A 23,659-nucleotide genomic window follows, 5' to 3' on the forward strand; every position below is an offset into this window, starting at 1 on the left:
TTGACATTTATCATCCCACACAAACTTTATATTCTTTTGTGTCAACCTGGTCAAGGGTGCTGCTATTTTTGAAAAGCCTTTTACAAATCTTCTATAGTTTCCAACCAGACCTAAGAAGCTTCTAATCTCTAAAACATTAGAAGGCTGCTTCCATTTAATCACAGCTTCAATCTTGTGAGGGTCAATAGATATACCATCACTCTAAATTACATGATCGAGAAACATAACTTCATTGAGCCAGAAATTATACTTGTTTAATTTGGCATATAGTTTCTCTTGCCTTAGGACTTCCAGAACTGTCTTAAGATGGTGTTCATGCTCTGCCCTGCTTTTGGAGTAGATCAAGATATCATCAATAAACATAATTATTAATTTATCAAGATAAGAGTGGAACACCCTATTCATGAGATCCATGAATGTAGCCGGTGCATTTGTGAGTCCGAAAGGCATTACTAAGAATTCATAATGAACATATCTTGTCCTAAAAGTAGTTTCTATATGTCTCCTTCCCTTATCTTCAATTGATGATACCCATATCTCAAATCAATCTTCGAGTATAACCTGAGTACCTTGAAGTTGATCAAATAGGTCATCTATTAAGGGAAGGGGATATTTATTCTTTACGGTGACTTGGTTGAGTTGTCTATATTGATGCATACTCGTATGAATCCATCTTTCTTCTTCACAAATAGGATAGGGGCACCCCAAGGTGATACATTAGGTAAAATAAAACTCTTATCCAAAAGCTCTTGGATCTGTTTCTTTAACTCCAACTCAATTGGTGCCATTCTATACGAGGGTTTAGTGCCAGGTAAAAGATCAATTGTAAATTCATTTTACTTGTTTGGTGGCAATGCAAGTAGATCTTCAAGAAAAATATCTAGAAAATCCCGTACAATGGGGATGTCTTTTAATACTGGCTTCTTAGATTCTTCTCCAGAAATGAAGACCAAGTATCCCTGACATCCTCTCAGTAATAGTTGGGTAGCACTCAAGGCTGAAATAATAGGAGGGAGCTTTTCTTGAATCCCAATGAACTTGAAAGGTGGTTGATTTAGGGGTGAGAAAGTAATAGTCTTTTAGAAACAATTGACACTTATATGGTATGCTGAAAGCCAGTCCATACCCAAGATAACATCAAAATCTTGAAATTCTAGTATAATAAGATCTATTAGCAAATCGTGACTTTCAATAGTAATAATATAGTTTCTATGTATCTGATCAACTATCAAAGAGTTTCCAACTGGTGTTACTACCATTAATATATTACTTATTGTCTCACGATTTCCATGCAGTTTCAAAGAGTTTCCAATTGGTGTTACTACCATTAATACATTACTTATTGTCTCACGATTTCCATGTAGTTTCATAGCAAAAAAGGGTGATATAAAATAATATGTAGAACTAGAATCTATAAGCATAAATGCAGGCATACCATAGAGTATGATGATACCTTTGTAGGAAAATCTAGGATCGACATCACATATGCAGCGGAAGAACATAAAATAAAAATCTCAAATTTCTAAAAGGTGTTCATCATTGTGCGAAGATTGATACGTAAAAACCTACGAAATTAAAAATTTTTAGGATCAAGAATGACACTAAGGAGGGGGGGGATTGAATTAGTACAGCGGATAAAAATGATAAATTTAATCAATTTCGAAAAACCTCATACGATGAAACTCTTAGTTCGATGAAAACCATTTTAAAAAAATGTTTGACTCAAATAAGTTTGTAAGTGAGTAGAGAGGAGGGGATTGGATGGTTTGTAACGAAGTAAAGTAGAATGCAGTAAAAGTAAAGTATGAACTAAGAAGAGAACACGCCAATTTTATAGTGGTTTGGTTGTCTGACCTACATCCACTCCCGATACCTCCTCCAATAAGGTCATCGGTTTCCACTATTGATCTTTCTTGAAGGGTAAAGATCAATCACCCCTTTACAAAACTTTCACCAATGGCTCACTTCCTTTTATAAATTTTCACACTTAGAAACGCTAGAGGTGAACTCTCAACTTTTGCAAGGTATTTTACTATAGTTTCGATTCAGTTCTTATCACTTCTCTATGCTTTACTAGCTAAGAAGTAAGGGGTGTTTATAGCCCTCAATTGTCTTCAGAATTGGAGCCAAAAAGTGTCATATCCCTGGTTTTCAGGGTATAAGTGGTACCACCGCCATTATTAGGCGGTACCACCGCCTATAGACTAACACTAAGCGGTACCACCACCCATTCTGGCAGTACTACCGCTTGATAGAATCTCAAGCTTTGACGGTACCATTGCTTGACAACATTAACTGTCGGTGGTACCATCGCCTAGGCTTCTTGGAGACTGAGCCCTAGGCGGTTCCACCACCTCAGTTTGGAGGTGCCACTGTTAGACAGGGTTCAATAACCTATTTGGGCCTTGAATCCGGCCCAAACCAATCTAATTACGGGCCTAATTGGTTTTTAAAAAGTTTAATGGGATTACCTCCCAAACCTAACCCTAATTATATGCTAACTTCGAGTTTTAAGGCATACACTAAACAAAACAAGTCCGATAAGTCTAGGTTTCTTCCGGTGAGCTTTCGATGATCTTTTGGTGGACTTTCGATGATCTCTTGGCAATCTTCCAGCAGACTCCTGGCAAGCTCTTGGACTTCATGATGATCTTCTTGGCGAGTTCCGACAAGCTTATTTGGAAAGCTCCTGGACTTCTCGGCCAATTCTAATGACACTTTCGACGAACCTCCATACTCCCGACAAACTCTCGAACTCCCAATGAATTCTCGATCTTGACTTCAGTACTTCATTTTGCTTTATGCCTTGATCACTATCATAGTTAATCCTGCACACTTTTCTCAATATATAGATTGGATCAAACAATTTACCAATTGATTTCATCATCAAAATTCGAGATTTAACAATCTCCCCCTTTTTGATAATGATAATCAAATGATGACGGAGTTAACCTTAACTTCCCCTATCTATATACCATATTTGAGAAAAGACACTCTTGAATTCAAGATCTTTGAATTCAAGCATCAAACCGATAAGTTATATGCATTTAAACTTATTGACATACACATCATGATACTAATCATGATTTACCATCTCAAAATATGACATCACGTATTTATTATAATAAAAATAATGTTCAAGTCCAATATTGAATGATCATTTTCAAGTATGATACAAATTTCAAATATGATACAAATTTCAAATATGAAATTTAGCAAGATTCAAATTTCAAGTTTGATAAAAGGTAATAATTCATCAATTCGAGGCATGATACCAATTGGAAGTAAGAAATTAAGCATGATAAGTTTGATACCTCATCATAATGATAGACATTTATCATTTTGATATGAAATCAAGCATGATTTTAAGAATGAACCATTTTTAAGTATCTATGCCATATTATTGTTAGGAACGAGTCGACACTCAGAGAGAGGGGGGGGGGGGGGGGGGGGTTTGAATTAGTGCAGTGGATAAAACACGTTGGTTCAAAAATCTTCGTACAATAAAAACTCGTTTCATAAAGATGCTTACATTGAAAGTGTATGGAAGAGTATAGCAAGTAGTAAGCAGGTAAGGTAGTTTGCAGTAAAGATAAATTACAAGAATGAAATGCAAATCGAGTTATAGTGATTCGATCGTCGTAACCTACATCCACTCCACCGATTCCTCTTCTGTTGAGGCCACCGACATCCACTAATGGTGTTCCTTTAATGGGCGAAGACTAACTACCCTTTTACACCCCTCTTCTCCTTTTCATAGGTTTAGGAGACAACCTTTACAAATACACACTCCTCTCTAAACAAAATTCTAAACTTATAACTTAGAGGAGGGGAATTCTCAAGTGATTGCTACAGTGCTTTCTCACTTTTAAACTCTTTGTGCTTATATGTGTTAACCAGGGATGAGAGAGGTATTTATAGGCCTCAAGTGGAGTCAAACTTAGAGCCTAAAAATGTCTCGTCTCAGGTCCTCCGAGTACTAGCGGTACTACTGCTTGAACTGGCGGTACCGCCACCAGTGCTTTCTGATATTGGGTGGTACCACCGCCTGGTACCCTATCACTAGGCGGTACCACCGCCTGATAGTCTTTCGTAGACTGTGTCTGGGCAGTACCACAGTCTGACATAGTCTCAGAGACTGTACCATGACGGTTCCACCTGTTGGGTCACTGTTTGGACCTTTCACTTGGCCTAACACAGCCCATACATGGGCCCAACTGGCTCCTAATTGGGTTGGCCCAATTCCAATCCTAATTATGTGCTAACTACAAATTCTAAGGCATATACTAAGCTAAATAAGTTTAGTTTCTTCCGGCGATCTTTCGGTGAACTTCCGACGATCTCTTGACAATGTTCCAGCAGACTCCCGGCAAGCTCCTGGACTTCACGATGATCTTCTTGGTGAGTTTTGATGAGCTTCTTTAGTAACCTCCTGGACTTCTCGGTCAATTCCGGCAGAGCTTCCGATGAATGTCCAAACTTCCGATGAACTCTCGAGCTCCTAACGAAATCTCATTCTTGACTCCGGGACTTTATTTTGCTTTATGCCTTAATCACCATTATAGTTAATCCTACACAAATAAAACCTACTTCGATCTAGACAATTATTACAAAGCTTGAATCATGTTATCCAATATGTCATTGGTTCATCAAAGCTTCGTCCGATTCTTTGGCGCATCGTTCTCTCTTGTGGCCTATTGCCCAATCGGCCAGTTGACCTCCGCAACTTCGATTTTCTTGGCACAATTTTTGCTCTTTTTGGCCCGATGCCTGAACTCATGGCCTGAAGCCTTTTGTTGATACGTCGACCAATCATCCGGCTCGATGTCCAATCTTTTGACATGTTCCACTTTGGCCCAACATGATTCTTCCTACTTTACTTGTCTCTCCTTGATCGAAGCTTCCTGCGTCACTCAAAATATAGATCAAATCATAAATACTATCAATGGTTTCATCATCAAAATCCAAGATTTAACAATCTCTCCATTTTTGATGATGACAACCAATTGATGACGGAGTTAACCTTAACTCCCCCTATCAATATGCCATATTGATAGAACTCTTGGATTGAAAAATCTAAGCAACATGTTATGATAAAATTATGTATAACATCATCATACTTCTCACCCTTTATCATAAAAAAAGGAGAAGTGCAACTTTCAAGTGTTTGAGATATAAGCTTTACAACATTGCATAATAAACATAATCTCAAGTTTTATCATCATTGAAATTTGTAAGCTAGCAAATTTAGCAAGTGCTACATCATATTAGAATATGCAAGTTAGCAGATTTTATATCATTTCAGAGCATGTAAGCTAGAAAGTTTTATGTAGAGTTTAGCATATTTGCTTTTCTTTGTAATGTTTAAGCTAGTAAGTTTTTGAAAAAAGAATGCAAGATAGAATTCTTGTTGAAGTATGCATGCTAGAAATTCTTGCTTCTTTTTGCAATGTGCAGGTTGCAAGTTTTGCTTTTTGAGATAAGCAAGATAACACTTTTGCTTCTCTTGAGATTGCAAGATAGCATTCGAGATGAGCAAGCTAGCAAGTTTTAGATATGCAAGGTAGTAAGATATCAAGTTTTACAACATACAAGCCAGCAAATTTTTTTATCATTTTAGAAAGTGTAAGCTAGCAATATTTGAGCTATCTAAGAAAGTAACTTTTGCTTCCTGAAATAAGCAAGTTAGTAATCTTTGCTTCTCTTTTGAGATGAGCAAGCTAGAATGTTTTTGCATCTTCTTGAATTGTGCAAGCTAGCAAATCTTTCTCTTTTGAGATATGCATACTAGCAATTCTTTCTCCCCCTTTGTCATTGGCAAAAAGAGGGTTTCATTTGAGAGGGTTTAATTTAAGAATAACATATGGAATGCATTAAGTAATTTCAAAATAAACTAAGAGGGTTTCATTTGAGTTTTTTACCTTATTGTCGAGAGTCACCAAAGTGAAGTTTGTCGTTTCATCTTCATCGGTTTGCTCCTCTTCTTCGGATGCACTCGTTTCGTCCCAAGTCACTTTTAGTGCTCTCTTCTTCTTTGGCAACTTCTTTTTAAGTTTATTCTAATTCTTTAATTCTTGTTTAATAAACTTCTTAAGTTTTATAGTGAGAAGTTCAAGTTCATCATCACTTAAGCTTTCTCTCGAGTGGTCTTCATTTGTTCTAAGTGTCAAATTCTTCTTGTCCTTTGGAAGGTTATTCTCATGTTCGTTTTGTGCCATACAACTCATTTCATAGGTCACTAAAGACCCAATAAGTTCTTCGAGAGGATAAGTATTTAAATCTTTGGCCTCTTGAATGGTCGTTACTTTATGATCCCAAGTTTTAGAAAGAGATTGTAAAACTTTATTAACAAGTTCAAGATTCAAAAAATATTTGCCAAGAGCTCTTAAGCCATTGACAACATCTGTAAAATGGGTGTACATGTCAATAATGGTTTCGCGTGGCATTATTTGAAATAGTTCAAAATCATGCATCAAAAGATTTATCTTAGAATCTTTTACTCTACTAGTGCCTTCGTGTGTGATTTCAAGTGTATGCCAAATATTGAAAGCCATTTCACAAATAGAAACACGATTAAACTCATTTTTGCTCAAAGCATAAAATAGAGTGTCCATAGCTCTAGCATTTAAAGAGAAAGTCTTCTTCTCCAACTCATTTCAATCGTTAATTGGAAGAGAAGACTTTTGAAAACCAAATTCGACTATATTCCAAAAATCAAGATTCAATGAAAGCAAGAAAACTCTTATTCGAGTTTTCCAATATGTGTAGTCCATCCCATTGAACATGGGAGGACGAATGATAAAAAGCCCTCTTGAAAGCCGAAAAGAGCCATTTTTCTTGGGTGTTCAATCAAACGAGAAATAACGTGGCTCTGATACCAACTATTAGGAATGAGTCGGCACTAAGAGGAGGGGTGAATTAGTGCAACGGATAAAATACATCAGTTCAAAAATCTTCGTATGATAAAAACCGATTTTGTAAAGATGCATAAATTGAAAGCATACGGAAGAGTATAGTAAGCAGTAAGTAGGTAAGGTAGTTTGCAGTAAAGATAAATTACAAGAATGAAATGCAAACCGAGTTATAGTGGTTCGATCGTTGTGACCTACATCCACTCCATCGATTCCTCTTCCGTCGAGGCCACCGGCATTCACTAATGGTCTTCCTTCAATGGGCGAAGACCAACTACCCTTTTACACCCCTCTTCTTCTTTTCATAGGTTTTGGAGACAACCTTTATAAGCACACACTCCTCTCTAAATAGAATTATAAACTTAGAACTTAGAGGAGGGGATTTCTCAAGTGATTACTACAGTGTTTTCTGACTTTTAAACTCTCTGTGCTTGTATGTGTTAACCAGGGATGAGAGGGGTATTTATAGGCCTCAAGTGTATTCAAACTTGGAGCCTAAAAATGTCTCATCCTAGGTCCTCCGAGTACTGGCGGTACCACCACCAGTGCTTTCTGACATTGGGCGGTATCACTGCCTGGCACCCTATCACTGGGCGGTACCATCGCCCAGTCTGGTAGTACCACTACTTGACAGTCTCTTGGAGACTGTATCTGGGTGGTACCACCTCCTAAACCGGTAGTACCACCGCTTGACATAGTCTCAGAGATTGTGCCATGATGGTTCGACTTGTTGGGTCACTGTTTGGGCCTTTCACTTGGCCCAACATAGCCCATACATAGGCCCAACTGGCCCCTAATTGGGTTGACCTAATTCCAATCCTAATTATGTTCTAACTATGAATTCTAAGGCATACACTAAGTAAATAAGTCCGATTTCTTCCAGCGAGCTTCCGGTGAACTTCCGACGATCTCTTGGCAATGTTCCAGTAAACTGCCGGCAAGCTCCTGAATTTCATGACGATCTTCTTGGCGAGTTCCGATGAGCTTCTTCGGTAAGCTCCTAAACTTCTTGGTCAATTCCGACAGAGCTTCCGACAAACTGTCACCGACAAACTTCGAAACAGGATGTTTGATGTAATGCTTATGTATGTCCGTGTCTTTTGATATGTTCATGCTTTGCACAGCATGTAGAGGGACGACTGAAGGTTTAATAGTCCCATTTTAGTTGGGTTTGGTGGCAGCTTTAGGCTTGTAAATAAAGGTTGTGTCATGTGGACACTTGTGAGAGATTTTCGATCTGTAATGGACCATTTTGACCTTTTGTTGTGTAACTGTTCATAGCTTGTAAAGTCTGTTTGTAATTTGCATTGTCTATGAAGTGTTTCTTGGAATGTTTGCTTGTGGATCCCGAGTGAGGCATTCTCTCTAACCCGTTTTCTCTTTCGTAGGTCCTAAAGGACCATGGGAGGCTTCGGGGAGGTTGACCTTTGCGGACGGACACGCAAGGGTGTCACACGACTTAGGCAAAACCAGCTAAGTCCGTGACAGATGGTATCAAAGCGGACAAGCACTCATAGAAACACTTAGCATGCAAACATGGATGACCTAGCGGGGTGCGTTGAGGGCAGTCAACACACGTGCGACCGTTTGAGAGAAAACAGGTATGGAGATGTAGGGAAAAGGAGTCGCTCCGAGAAGCGAGCATCTGAGATTGGCATTCAGAGGAATGGCTAACCCTTCGCGCAAGAGGCACCATGAGAACAGGCAAGCTTAGAAGAATGCGGAGCGCACAAAGGTTGTGATGGTTGAGTTTGAGCTACGGCTCAATGTTGACAACTATACTTGATGGTGCTCAAGGCAAGCGAGGCGCTTGGTAAAAGATGAGACCATACAAGGTGGAATAAGTTGCTCAACAACCAAAAGAGTTGTGCAAAGCTCACAGAGGTGAGGGGAATTGCTAACTCAAAGAATTCGATACTCATACATGGGCTTGTATGCGGACAATGGAATGTTCGCGGTCATCCCAAGGCGATTGAAACTCAGCACCATGGAGCATTGAAACTTTCTCTTCGGCATATGAAGGATACGTTTGTAGGAGGCTGAAGTGTGCAACGAGTTCAGCATGTTGTTAGGCCTTGAGTGGTGTAGTGGGGGCTATATTAACTTGGAGTCACAATCTAGTAAGTGCATTTGCAGGAGGCAGAACAATACACAGTTTGTTCAGCAAATCAGAGTAGTCCAAGGGGATGGTGGTCTCCGAAACAAAGAGAGATGTTGCTCCAACGGGACAGTTATCCAAGAGGGATAAGTCCCGCTCTCCAGAGGGAGAATCATATGGGACGGATCTCACATGTTGAGGAGGAGTACCTCAACAAACAACAACTCCATGAAGCTCAATAGACTAAGCAAGCGGCGAGCAGTCGTCGCATGATCTCGCTCGAGAGAATGCATTGGTGGATGCATTACGAGATCAAGTGGGGGAGCGACCCAAAGCAACATAAATAAAGGCACACTTGGAGTCGATATGGAGATCAGACTCAAGGGAGGGCTGACCCGTGGAATGGTGGGTGCGAGGGCCACCATTAACTCAATGCAAAAACGAGGAGTGGAGCAACTTGGGTGCAACTTGGCGAAGTACCCAAGCTGCATGAAGGGAGCTAGCATAGAAGATGGAACATGGAGTGGAGGCATAGTGTTTTCCTTGGATAGAGGTCAAGGACATGAACTCTTGCAGATGCAAGAGTAGGATCATGTTGTTCCATGGGTCCTTCATTCTGACGGAGCAGACTCATCTTGCATGGTGCCAAAGACAAAGGGAGCTTTTGGGCACATGCACCTTATCTCGGAAAAGCATTTGATGGAGGAACTAAGGTGACTCAATTTGCGGAGGTGAAGTTGGGTTCAGAAGGCCTTGGCATGGGGCAAGAGAACGCGGAGGCGGGTACTCTTGAAGAATATGCCACAGTGTTACCATTCAAGTTGCCATGAAGGAAGTGGTGCATAGTGGAAATTGTGCTGGTAGGGGCAGAGGCCCAAGATCAAGACAATGGTGCACTAATTGCAGTGAAGTCAGGGGACTTTGGGAGCTACTAGGCGATAGACTGTTCTAGAGCGGTGCTTCATCTAGGGGTAATCCAAGAGTGGGTGGATGAAGGTCGATTGCCAAATGAGTGAACAAAATCGAAGGTGGAAGAAATCCTGCGATGTATTGGTAGAGGCCACACATAGAGGTATCACAATTTGAGTTTATCCCACTTGGATCAGAATGCAATGGAGATATCACGAGGAGGCGATATGGTGTAGCAGATCATGGCGGAACAGTTCGTGGCAATGTGATACACACAACATAGTCCCGTGAGGGACTAGATCATATGGAGGTATGATCGGGAGCTACTGGAAGCTCCACTTCGGTGAATAACATGACAGCAAGAAGGGCTATGGATTCAAGGAGTGAAGGCCACGGTATCGTAGAGGCGGGTCTTCCGTGCGTGCATCGAATTTTGCATCGGATGAAAGCCTTGGTCATCAGCATATGAGGGCTATGTTCTACTAAGGGAAAAGTAAGAATGGAAGTACCAGTGAGTCCCATGGGAGGGACTTGATCATGCAGAGGTATGATTGAAGCAGCTGGAGAGTTTCATTGCTCCAGAGCCCATATTCGCTTAAGGGAGCCCAACAAGTCAGAGGACAAGGTCGAGTAAGCGAACGTTGCTACCAAGGAAGCTAAGGAGAACATAATTGGTGCAAATCCTACAATGTGATGGCAGAGGCCATGCATGAGAGTTGCAGTTGTTGAATCTCGGATTTTGATGATGAAACTAATTGATTGTGTTTAGATGTTTAATTATATTTTGAGTGATGCAGGTCTACTCGATCAGGATTAGACAGTTAACACAGGAGGAATTGACGTTGCGCCGGAGGAGATCACGATAGGATATTGGATGGCAGAAGGCTTCGGACATCGGGCATCGGGCCAAGAGCGGAATTGCGCCAAGGATATCGGGGTTGCGGAGGTCAACCGCTGATTGGGCAAGAAGCCGCAAGAGAGGACGATGCGCTGAAGAAACGGATGAAGCGCCAACCAATGATGTGCCGAGCAACAGAATGTCAATTCGCGTTGTAATAATAGTCTAGATCGGAGTAGAGTTTTGGCTTGTGTGTGTAATATCCCATTAGTCCCACATCGGAAGTGGGGAATGTGTTTGATTAGCTTATAAGGGCCTGATGAGTGTACTACGTAACCTCCCGCTTAAGCATTTTGGTCCGCCGTTGAGGACCAAAATAGAGATATCGGCCAGTTAGCTCATCAGACCCGGGTCGTGACATTTGGTATCAGAGCCGACCTAGCATTAGGGTAGGGTGAGAGGGCTGCAGTAGGAAAGGGCTACCCGTGGATGGAGTCAGAGAACTCATCACGGCGTGGAGCCACCACTGAGTTAAACCTCACATGCACTATGCTAGGGTTCGATCTGGGTTATGTCTGGCCTTGACGAGGACGTCAAGCTAATTGGGTTGGGGATAATGTAATATCCCATTAGTCCCACATCGGAAGTGGGGAATGTGTTTGATTAGCTTATAAGGGCCTGATGAGTGTACTACGTAACCTCCCGCTTAAGCATTTTGGTCCGCCGTTGAGGACCAAAATGGAGATATCGGCCAGTTAGCTCATCAGACCCGGGTCGTGACAGTGTGTGCAGGATTAACTACGATAACGATGAAGACATAAAGCGAAACAAAGTGTCAGAGTCAAGCGTGAAGGATTTGTTGCGAGTTCGAGAGTTCAATGGAAGTCTGAATGTTCGTCGGGAATGCTGCCAGAACTAGCCTAGAATGAGTAGGGAGCTTGCCGAAGGGTTTTTCGGAAGCTCGCCGGAAGGTTCGTCGGAAGTTCGCGGAGCTCGCCGAGAAAGATCAGAGCTTGCCGAAGAAGCTCGTTGGAACTCGCCAAGATCAAATCGAGAAAGTCTAGGAGCTTGTTGGGAGTCCGCAGAATGGTTTCCGAGAGTTCATCGGAAGACCGCTTGGCTGGGCGGTGGCACCGCCAGTCCACTGTCAGTGTCAGACACTAACAGGCGGTGGCACCGCCACTAACAGGCGGTGGCACCGTCGGCATCGGGAACCAAAGAGAATTCAAATTTTGGAGCCCAAATTTGAATCCTCTTGAGGCCTATAAATACCCCTCAAATCTCAGCTAAGATTACAACTTTTTGAGAAGCAATTGATTGAGAGAAAGGTCTTAGAAAAGTCTTAGCAAGTCTTGTTTTCAATTTGCTAGAGTGTTCACCTCCTTCTTTCTTGCTGAAAATTTGTAAGAGTGTGAACCGCTTGTAAAAGGTTGTAAGAGGGGTATTTGCCCTTCCCTTTCAAGAGATTTGCTAGTGGAAGGTGGGAGCCTCATCGAAGAGGGCCTCATAAGTGGATGTAGGTCATTTGACCGAACCACTTTAAAATCGGCGTGATCTTTGGTTTGCATTTTCTTATTGCTATTTATATTACTGCAAACCTTCTTAAGTGCTTCATTTCCTCATTACCTTTGCCGCATATCTTTACGAACACATGTTCAAGTTAAGCTTTTCAAGTTCGATTATTATCGTGTCAAAAGATTTATCGAAACGAAAGTTTTAATCCACTGCACTAATTCACCCCCCCCCCCCTCTTAGTGCCGCTCCGATCCTAACAGTAGTCTGTCTTTCCATCGACCAAAGGGAGCTACTTGGAGAACACAGAGGTGTTGAAGCAGGGGGGTCGAAAGGGGCGAGGAAGCGACGACGAGTCCAAAGGGACATAGCTACCCAAGATCAAGCATTAGTTAGAATAGAGGTGGACTCGGAGGAGTGTCATAGAGGCATATCTACTGATTATGAAGAAAAGGGATGCAGATGTGAGGCGACGAATAGTAGTGCCATGGGTATGGCAGTGCCATAGTATCGCAGAGGCGGGACTTCCGTGAAAGTCATTGATTCCTTGCTCTCATGGAGGGAGAGCGCTTGGTTGTGAAAGGGGCCGAGGAGGTGGAGCATGTAGAGGCAAACTCTAAGTACCGAGACAAGGCTGAAGGGCAGAGGCCAAGGAACTTCGTAAGACTGGTGTCAATAAGCTTCTCATCAAGATAGCCGAAAGGCTGAAGGGCGGAGGCAAACTCTAGCTCGATGCATGGAGTACAACCTCGAGGAGGCGGGCGAAGTTGAGTAACCTTTGCCTTCTCAACTCTTAAGAGAATGGGCGAAACCGAGTACCCTAATTCTCTTATCTATCCAGCAGAGGAGCTCTGCACAGGTTCAAAGACCCTTCGAAGATATTAGAAAATAATAGTTGTCAAATCCTCACCATTGGTGATCAGTGCTACTGAGAGTAGAGTATCCGCCTCATTTCCCAACAGAATGCCAATCAAAAGCGGAAGTGATGCAAATCTACTTGGAAGTGACAACTAAGTGAAAGAAGAGTCGATGAGCAAATTTTGTAGAGGTAGGACCAAAAAAAACTTTGAAAGTTTACGAGGTAATGCTCGTTAAAGCTCCAACAAGCATCCACCCAGTTCAAGCAGCATGAGGCATCTGAGAGACTAGTGCATAGTAAGGATGGTCTTTTCTTTCATCTGGAGGATCCGTAGGAATCAACAATGATCAACACAACTTAGCCAACCCCACACCAGAGTCAGAGTCATTGGTGAGTTGAAGCAGCATGGTGAATTAAAGGTTCGACTACTCAAAAACAGCAGTGGAGAGTAGTTGGGAGCCAAGAGGCGCATTGCAGCTAGAGCAGAAGATTGAAGACTCAGCAAAGGCGAGGAGTTGCAGTGTTCACAAAGGCATCGACGAGGACGTCTAAGGAATAAGTGGGGGAGAATGTCATGGACAAACTTTGAAACAAGATGTTTGATGTAATGCTTATGTATGTCCGTGTCTTTTGATATGTTCATACTTTGCACAACATGTAGAAGGACGGTCGAAAGCTTAATAGTCCCATTTTAGTTGGGTTTGGTAGCAGCTTTAGGCTTGTAAATAAAGGTTATGTCATATGGATACTTGTGAGAGATTTTTGACCTGTAATGGAGTATTTTGACCTTTTGTTGTGCAACTATTCAGAGCTTGTAAAGTCTGTTTGTAATTTGCATTGTCTATGAAGTGTTTCTTGGAATGTTTGCTTGTGGATCTCGAGTGAGGCATTCTCTCTAACCCGTTTTCTCTTTCATAGGTCCTAAGGGACCATGGGAGGCTTCAGGGAGGCTAACCTTTGTGGACGGACACGCAAGGGTGCTGCACAACTTAGGCAAAACCAGCTAAGTCCGTGATAGAACGTCCGGACTTCCAACGAACTCTTGAACTCCCAACGAAATCTCATTCTTGACTCCAAGACTTCATTTTGCTTTATGCCTTGATCACTATCGTAGTTAATCCTGCACAAATAAAACCTACTTTGATCTAGACAATTATTACAAAGCTTGAATCAGGTTGTCCAGCATGTCATTGGTTCATTGACGCTTCGTCTGATTCTTCGACGCATCGTCCTCTCTTGCAATCTATTGCCCAATCGGCCAGTTGACCTCCGCAACTCTGATTTTCTTAGCGCAATTTCCACTCTTCTTGGCCCAATGCTCGAACTCATAGCTCGAAGCCTTCTGCCGATATGTCGACCAATCCTCCGGCTCGACGTCCAATCTTCTGACATATTCTACTCCGGCCCAACATGATTCTTCTTGCTTTAATTGTCTCTCCTTGATTGAAGCTTCCTGCGTCACTTAAAACACAGATCAAATCATAAACACTATAAATTGGTTTCATCATCAAAATCCGAGATTCAACAATTACGATGCGTTTTAGGCATTCATGATACATTTTGAGTATCTACGATACATACGATGCATATGCGATGTATTTTAATATTTTTCAAGTATGTATTGTTAGAGCTGGCCTTAAGAAATTTACCAAAGGGTAATCTGACAACCCAATAAAGACAATAAAGCAGAAAAATAAAAGAGACAAGAACACCAGATTTATGTGGTTCAGTCAATTGGCCTACATCCACGGACGAAGGAGGAGCAAATCACTACTATAAAAGGGACAATTACAAATGCCTTAGAAAATGTTCCTAGGCCATAAAACACCTGAAACTACTAAACCAGAAAAGCCCAAAGTAAACAATTAGGTTTTCTTATGGTGCATCTGGCTTTAAAGCCTAGGCCCTTATTTATAGTTGCAATAGGATATAACAAGCTTGATTTTCCCGATGTGAGACTATGTGAGACTTGCCAAACTAACAAATCTCCACCTTGGCATGTCTCAACATTGACAATTAACAAAACTTGCTCCACCTTCTTCACAAAAGCCCCAACGGGCAATCACCAACAATGAACACCAACCAAGTCCAAGCACTGCTTGAACTTGTAAACTGGATGAGGCTTCATAAGCATATCAGCTGGATTGTCCTTCGTATAAATTTTTTGAACAAGAACCTTTCCCTCAGCAATGGTATCTCGAATAAAATGAAACTTCACATCGATGTGTTTTGTCCTCTCATGATACATCTGGTCTTTAGTCAAATGAATAGCACTTTGACTATTATAGTAAATTGTAGTAACACCTTGATGCAGACACAATTCACCGAACAAACCTCTTAACCATAAAACTTCTTTGATCGCCTCTGTCATTGCCATATATTCTGCCTCTGTAGTAGAGAAAGCCACGACAGGTTGTAAGGAAGCTTTCCAACTAACTGCACAACCGCCAACGCAAAAAACATAGCTTGTCAAAGATCTTCGTTTATCAAGATCCGCAGCATAATCAGAGTCGACGAAACCAACCAAAGTGTCATGATTTTTCTCAAACTCCAAACAAGCATTTGAAGTCCCTTGCAAGTATCTGAGAATCAACTTTACAGCCTACCAATGTGTTTTACCCAGGCGAGACATATATCTGCTAACTACACTAACTGCTTGTGAAATATCTGGACGGGTACAAACCATTGCATACATAATACTGCCGATGGCATTGGAATATGGAACTTGCACCATATATTCTTCCTCTTCAATTGACTGTGGTGACTAAGCAGTAGATAGCTGAAAATGGCTAGCAAGAGGAGTACTCACTAGCTTAGCGTTTTTCATGCCAAACCTCTCCAAGACTTTCTCGATATAATTTTTTTTGGTCAGAAATAATTTTCCAACTCCTCGTTCTCCTTTAATCTCTATGCCAAGAATTTTCTTAGCTGCTCCCAAATCTTTCATTTCAAATTCACTACTCAATTGCATTTTCAAAGTGTGAATTTCCAACAAATTTCAACATAAAGCAACAAATACACAAAAGATCCATTAGTTAACTTTCGGAAGTAGACACAACTATCATACATGCTCCTCGTGTAACCATGACCCAACATAAAAGAATCAAACCTCTTATACCACTGTCTTGGAGACTACTTCAATCCATATAAGGATTTTTTTAATAAGCAAACATGGTCTTCCTTACCGTCAACTTCAAATCCATGAGGTTGCTCTATGTAAATTTGTTCTTCAAGTTCACCATGTAAGAAAGTTGTCTTGGCATCAAGTTGCTCCAATTCCAAATCATGCACAACAACTAAAGCAAGCAAAACATGAATAGAGCTATGTTTAACAACAGGTGAAAATACGTCATTAAAATCAACACCATGTACCTGACTATGGCCCTTTGCAACTAATCGTGCTTTGTACCTTGCATCTTCAACTCCTAGAATACCTTCCTTCCTTTTAGAGACCCATTTGCATCCAACAATTTTCTTACTCAAAAGCGGCTTCACAAGATCCCAAGGTCTATTCTGATGGAGAGATTCAATTTCTTCATTCATCATAATTAACCACTTAGCGGAATTATCATAAGAAATTGCATCTGAGTAGGTAGTAGGCTCACCAACTTCACTTGTTTCTTGTGCAACAAACAAAGCATATGCAATCAAATTTGTATATCTTTGTGGTGGTCAAATATCTCTCCGTGGTCTATCCTTGGCTATGGAATATTGCTCTTCCTCTAGATCATCTACATCAGTAGACTCGGGACCATCTACTAGTATTCTTTAAGTAGAAGAGTTCGATTGAAAATAATTAGAACTACTAATCTCAAGCTCCACCTGCTTTTGCGCACTATTATTTGTACAACTAGTAGATTCGTCTTTGGAAGATAACATAGACAATTCATTAAAAGTAACATCTCTACTGATTATAAATTTTGGGGATTTGGAATCAGAATACCATAATCTGTATCCTTTCACCCCAGAAGCATACCCAAAGAAAATGTAGCTTTTAGCTCGAGGCTCTAATTTTCCTTCATTTACATACATGTATGCTGGACATCCTAAAATTTTTAAATCAAAGTAATCAGCAGGAGTACCTAACTAAACTTCTTCCGGAGTTTTAAAATTAAGTGCTGCAAAAGGAGCGCAGTTGATAACGTAACATGCCATATTAATCGCCTTTGCCCAAAAGTCCTTTGTCAACCCTACACTTGAGATCATGCACCTTTCCCTCCAAGAGTATTATGTTCATACGTTCGACCACACCATTTTGCTGAGGCGTCATCCTAACAGTGCGATGACGAGCAATTCATTCATTTTTGCAGAATTCATCAAAGTCACTTTCACAAAATTTTATGCCATTATCTGTTCGAAGCCGCTTAATCTATTTACCTATTTTCTTCTCAATTAAAGCATTCTATTGTTTAAAAGTTAGAAAAATATTATTTTTATATTTCAAAAAATAAACCTAACTTTCTGGAATAATCATCAATGAAAGTCAACATATACCTAGCACCACCCTTCGACTAAACACGAGCTAGACCCCAAAGGTCTGAATGAATATAGTCAAGAGTACCTTTCATTTTATGAATTGCCAGAGAATTGAAACTGACTCTTTTCTGCTTTCCAAAAATGCAATGTTCACAAAAATCTAGTGGCCCAGTACTCTGTCCACAAAGAAGACCCCTTTTGCTCAATATGCTCAAACCTTTTTTGCTCATATGACCCAAACGTATATGCCATAATTTGGTGATGTTAGAATCAGACAATGATGATGATGAGACTACAACCGAGCCTGTGATAGTCATTCCTTGTAAAATATACAAGCTACCAGACCTACAAGCTTTCATAACAATAAGGGCACTTCTAGAAACTTTCATAACTCCACCTTTAGCTGTGTATTTACACCCAAGAGCCTCTAGGGTGCCAAAAGAGATGAGATTCTTTTTTAAATTAGGAACATGTCTAACATTAGTGAACGTCCTTACAATACCATCATACATTTTAATTCGGATTGTGCCTATACCAACAACATCATATGCGACATTATTGCCCATCAAAACAATTCCACCATTACAAGATTCATATGTGGAAAATAAATCTCTATTGGGACACATGTGATAAGAACAACCCGAATCTAAAATCCATTCATTTTTAGACCTCGTCTTGTCATCAGTAGCAAAGAAAATATTTTCAACATTCTTATCAACTGCTACACTAGCTTCAGCGGACTCAGTAGTTTTCTCAATAAAATTTTCCTTTTGTTTTAATTTATTTTTTAATTTAAAGCAATCAGCCTTAATGTGCCTCATTTTATGATAATATCTGTACTCCAAATTTCTATGTTTGGATTTAGATCTAGATTTAGATCTACTATTGTCAAATTCTCTTTTATCTATTCTACCCTTGACATCCAGACCCTTAGCCTGATTCCCTCTACTTTCCCCAGTGATATCCCTGTCTATCTACTCCTTAAATTTTATTGTAGATTTAATTTCTTGATACAAAATTATTTCTTTTCCATAAATCATAGTATCACGAAAATAATTAAAGGATTGGGGAAGAGAATACAAAAGTAATAGGGCCTTATCCTCGTCGTCAATTTTCGCATCTATATTCTCCAAATCCATAACTAAGGAATCAAATTTATCAAGATATGAGAGTATAGATGTACCTTTAGTCATCCAAAGCATATATAAACTCTGCTTCAAGTAAAGACGATTCTCTACTGTCCTCTTCATATACAAGGCTTTAAGCTTGTCTCACATGCTCTAAGTCGTAGTCTCCGTAGCTACCTCCCGTAAAACCTCGTTAGAGAGATTTAGAATAATGCTTGATCGGGCCTTCTTATTTATAACCACAAGATCTTCCTTTGACGTATCATCTGGAATGTTCTTAGCTCCTTTTAGTGCCAAATCAACTCCGTCTTGAACCAGAATGACCTCTATCTTGAGCTGCCACATGCCGAAGTTGATATTTCTGTTGAATTTCTCGACAATAATCTTTGTTATTGTCAACGTTGCCAAAAGATCCTGAAACCAAGTTCTGATACCAGTTTGTTAGAGCTGGCCCTAAGAAATTTACCAAAGGGTAATTTGGCAACCCAATAAAGATAATAAAATAAAAAAATAAAAGAGACAAGAACACTAGATTTACGTGTTTCGGTCAATTGACCTACATCTACGGACAAAGGAGGAGCAAATCACTACTATAAAAGGGATAATTACAAATGCCTTAGGAAAATATTCCTAGGACATAAAATACCTGAAACTACTAAACAAGAAAAGCCCAAAGCAAACAATTAGGTTTTCTTATGTTGTAGTTGGCTTCAAAGCTCAGGCCCTTATTTATAGTTGCAATAGGAGATAACAAGTTTGATTTTTCCGATGTGGGACTATGTAGTGTTGAATCTCGTATTTTGATGATGAAACCACTTGATATGTGTTTATATATTAATCTGTGTTTTGAGTGACGCAGGATGCTTCGATCAGGATGAGACAATTAAAGCAGGAAAAATCATATTATGCCGGAGGAACATGTCAGAAGATTAGACGTCGGGCCGATGGATCGGTCGACGTATTAACAGAAGGCTTCGGGCCATGGACTTGGGCATCGAGCCAAGAAGAGCAGGTATTGCGCCAAGGATATCAGAGTTGCGGAGTCAATTGGCCGATTGAGCAATAGGCCGCAGGAGAGGACGATGCGCCGAAGAATCAGACGAAGCGTTGAGGGACCAATGACATTCCGGACAACTTAGTTAATTGCTTAGGATTAATTGTCTTGATCGAAGTTTTGTTTTAAGTGTGCAGGATTAACTACGATGAAAGTAAGACATGCAGCAGGAGTTGAGCCAAAGTCAAAGACTATGATCACGTTGGGAGTTCGAAAGCTCGACGGAAGTCCGGACGATCGTCGGAGGTTCTGCGGGAACAAATTCGAAAAGTCCAGAAGCTTGCCAAAAGAAGCTCGTCGGAACTCGCCAAGTGGATCATCGCAAGTCCAGGAGTTTGCTGGAAGTCCGTCGGAGCATCGCCGGAGGTTCATCGGATGTTCGCCGGAAGCTCGCCGGAAGAAGCGATCGACGCACCGGAGCAAGTTGTAGTAAATGTCTTAAGAATTGTTATAGTTAGCATGTAGATTAAGTTAGAAATGGGAGGTAATCCCATTAACTTAATCTAGGGGCAATTGGGCTGAATGAATCAACCCATTTGGACCAAAATTCCTACTAGGCGGTGGCACCGCCCAGGAAAGGGTCTCCCAGGAAAGCTGGGTGATGCAACCGCCCCAGGCAAGCGGTGGCACTGCTTGGGCTCAGTCTCCGAGCGAGACTGGGCGGTGCAACCGCCCTTGTTAGGCGGTGGCACCGCCCAGAGGCTCAATCTCCGAGCTCTACCAAGCGGTGCAACCGCCCCTGACAAGCGGTGGCATCGCCCAGAGGCTCAGTCTCCGAGCTCTACTAGGCGGTGCAACCGCCCCAGTCAGGCGGTGCAATCGCCAGACCCCGAAATTCCGGGAGATGATAGTTTTGAGCTCGGAATTCAAACTGGTTTGGAGCCTATAAATACCCCTCCCATCCCTGGGTAAAATATACAAGTACAGAGAGATTGAAAGAGAGAAAACGCTGCTGCAATCTCTAGAATTTCCCTCCTCTAGCTTAAGTGTTAGAATTCTGTTTAAGAGAGGAGAGTGAGTGCTTGTAAGGGTTGTCTCCTAAACCCAGTAAAAGGAGAAGAGTGGTGTAAGATGGAGATTGATCTTCGCCTAGTAAAGGAAGATCGTTAGTGGATGCCGGTGGCCTCGACGGAAGAGGAATCGGAGGAGTGGATATAGGTCATGATTGACCGAACTACTATAAACTCTCATCTTCTCTGGTTTGCATTTACTTTGAGCATCTTATCTTTACTACAAACCTCCTCAGTAGCTTACTGCCTTCGGCTCATTTATAATTGTGTTTCTTAGTTAAGTATTTTCCGAATCGGCGTTAAGACGGAAATCATTTTTATCGTACGAACATCATATTTCAGTTTGTGCTTACATTTTGATTTCTATTTGAACTGCAAACTGCCTTCCTTACTTTACTTCAAATATGTTTCCGTAAGCTTTCAAAGTTATTATCTACACGAAATGACTTTTACGTCGGAATCAGATTTCAACGTACGAACGCAGTTTTAATCGTCGAAAGTTTTCTTGCTGCACTAATTCACTTCCCCCCCCCTCTTAGTGCTCTTGATCCTAACAATTGGTATTAGAGCCCGGTATTTCTCATAGCTTTCAAGAGGGCTTATCGGTTGTTCGTCCACCATTGTTTAACGGATTGGACTACACTTATTGGAAAACTCGAATGAGAGTTTTCTTGATTTCTATGAATCTGGATTTATGGAATATCATTGAAAACGGTTTTCAACTTCCCTCTAAACCGATGAACGAATGGTCGGATTTGGAGAAGTATTTTTCTTTAAACGCAAAGGCTATGAATGGCTTATTTTACGCTTTGGACAAAAATGAGTTCAATCGGATTTCTACGTGCGAAACGGTTTTTGATATTTGGCGAACACTTGAAATAATGTACGAGGGAACTAGTAGAGTCAAAGACTCAAAAGTTAACATTTTATTGCATGATTTTGAGCTTTTTCGAATGCAACCAAGCGAGACTATAGGCGACATGTACACCTGTTTCATGGATGTCATCAATAATCTAAGAGTTCTTGGTAAATCTTTTTCAAATTTTGATCTCGTAAGCAAGATCTTAAGATCCCTTCCAAAAAGGTGGGATCATAAAATAATCGCAATACAAGAAACAAAAGATTTAAATATTTTTCCACTTAAAGAATTAATTGGTTCGTTGATGACATATGAAATGGTGCACAATGCACATGATGAACATGATGAATAAAATCACCTTCCAAAGAACAGGAAGGATTTGAAACTCCGGACAAATGAATACCACTTGAGCAATGACTCAAGTGATGAGGACAATGATGAACTTGAACTTCGAACACTAAATCTTAATAAGTTCATTAAACAAAAATATAAAATAAACAATGAACTTGAACGGAGGAAGAGGTCAAAGAAGAGGAAGGCAACCATGGATGAATCAAGAACTTCCAAAGGTGAAACGACGAATTGGGCTTTGACGGGCTTCGACTACAAGGTAAGTAACTCAACTCTCTTGAATTATTTTGAAATTACTTGAAGTCCTTCATGAGTGCTTAATTTAGATAGTAGGAATAGGAAATAAATAAATTATTTTTTAAAAATTATATCATGTTTTTCTTTTTAGCATCTTTGAAAAATTAAAAATTTGATCATGAAAAGTATATTGCTAAGGTTTCATGCATGTTATGTTTGGAAATGTTGAATGATGTATTTAACATTAGGGATGATAATATGATATGTGATAATGCTTAGGAGTAATCCATGCATGTGTATCTTGATGATTTTATGTCATGCATGAGTTTTTGAAGTAAATGTTGATTTGAAACTCTCTTCTTAGATTAATATGTTTTTGGTTTAATCGTTTCTATGATGAAATAAGATGACATTCTCATGACATATTAAGATGACATAGTGCATGTACATCTATGTAAGAATTTCTTGATAGTCTTTTGATGATAGATGTGATATTATGATGTGTTTGGTCTTGATGGTTTCATGACGAAACTTATGTTTCGATTTTAAATGATGATACATGTTTTCACAAAAGACTTGAATACCCTCACATGAAATCAACTGTATGAAATGGAAATAATTTTCTATCCTATTGAGATTAATGAATTTATTTTACCAATCTTGTGAATCTCATGAAAATAAACATGATGAATATTTTGAAAATAAATGAGTGTATCATGCATTTGGTCTTAATGATTTCTCTTTAACATACTTTTTGAAATCATACTTGATGATGAATATCAAGATATTAAAAAGATGTTATCATGGAATCATGCTTGATGATTTGTTTTTTACCTTTCCGTCTTAAATGTTGATACTTGTTTTATTAAAGGTAAAGACATGTTTATAAGAAGCAAATCACATGAATAGAAATTTATAAAAATGAAATGTGATCCTCTATCTTATCATCTTTTCAATAAATCTATGCTTGTTATGAATGAATTTATTGAATGTGACTTTGATAATGATTTCAGATTTTACAAATGCTTGATTCATACTTATGACATGAGACACATTTTAAATATGAATCATGTTCAATGCTTCAATCATGTTACATCTCCTTAATTCATTTTGTTCTCCTACATTTATTTACCAAAGAGGAGAATCTTCCGAATGAATGAAATGATACAAATGAATCACTTATTGATATATCTTTTTGAAATATCTTTTTAATGTGATGTTGATATTTTGAGATGCCTATTGGAATTCATGACATGAGATAATTGAATCCTTGACTTACTCTTTATATGGCTTGAAAATGGATGTTTAAAATCTTGCTTGATGAGTTGTTTTATAACATTTTGCCTTTACGTCTTGAACTTTCATGCTTATCTTGATTTGGCATATAAAGACTAAGGCATGCTTAGATGAAAAAGAAT

This window comes from Musa acuminata, chromosome BXJ2-3, assembly GCF_036884655.1.
Source record: "Musa acuminata AAA Group cultivar baxijiao chromosome BXJ2-3, Cavendish_Baxijiao_AAA, whole genome shotgun sequence".
NCBI classification, from domain to species: Eukaryota; Viridiplantae; Streptophyta; class Magnoliopsida; order Zingiberales; family Musaceae; genus Musa; species Musa acuminata.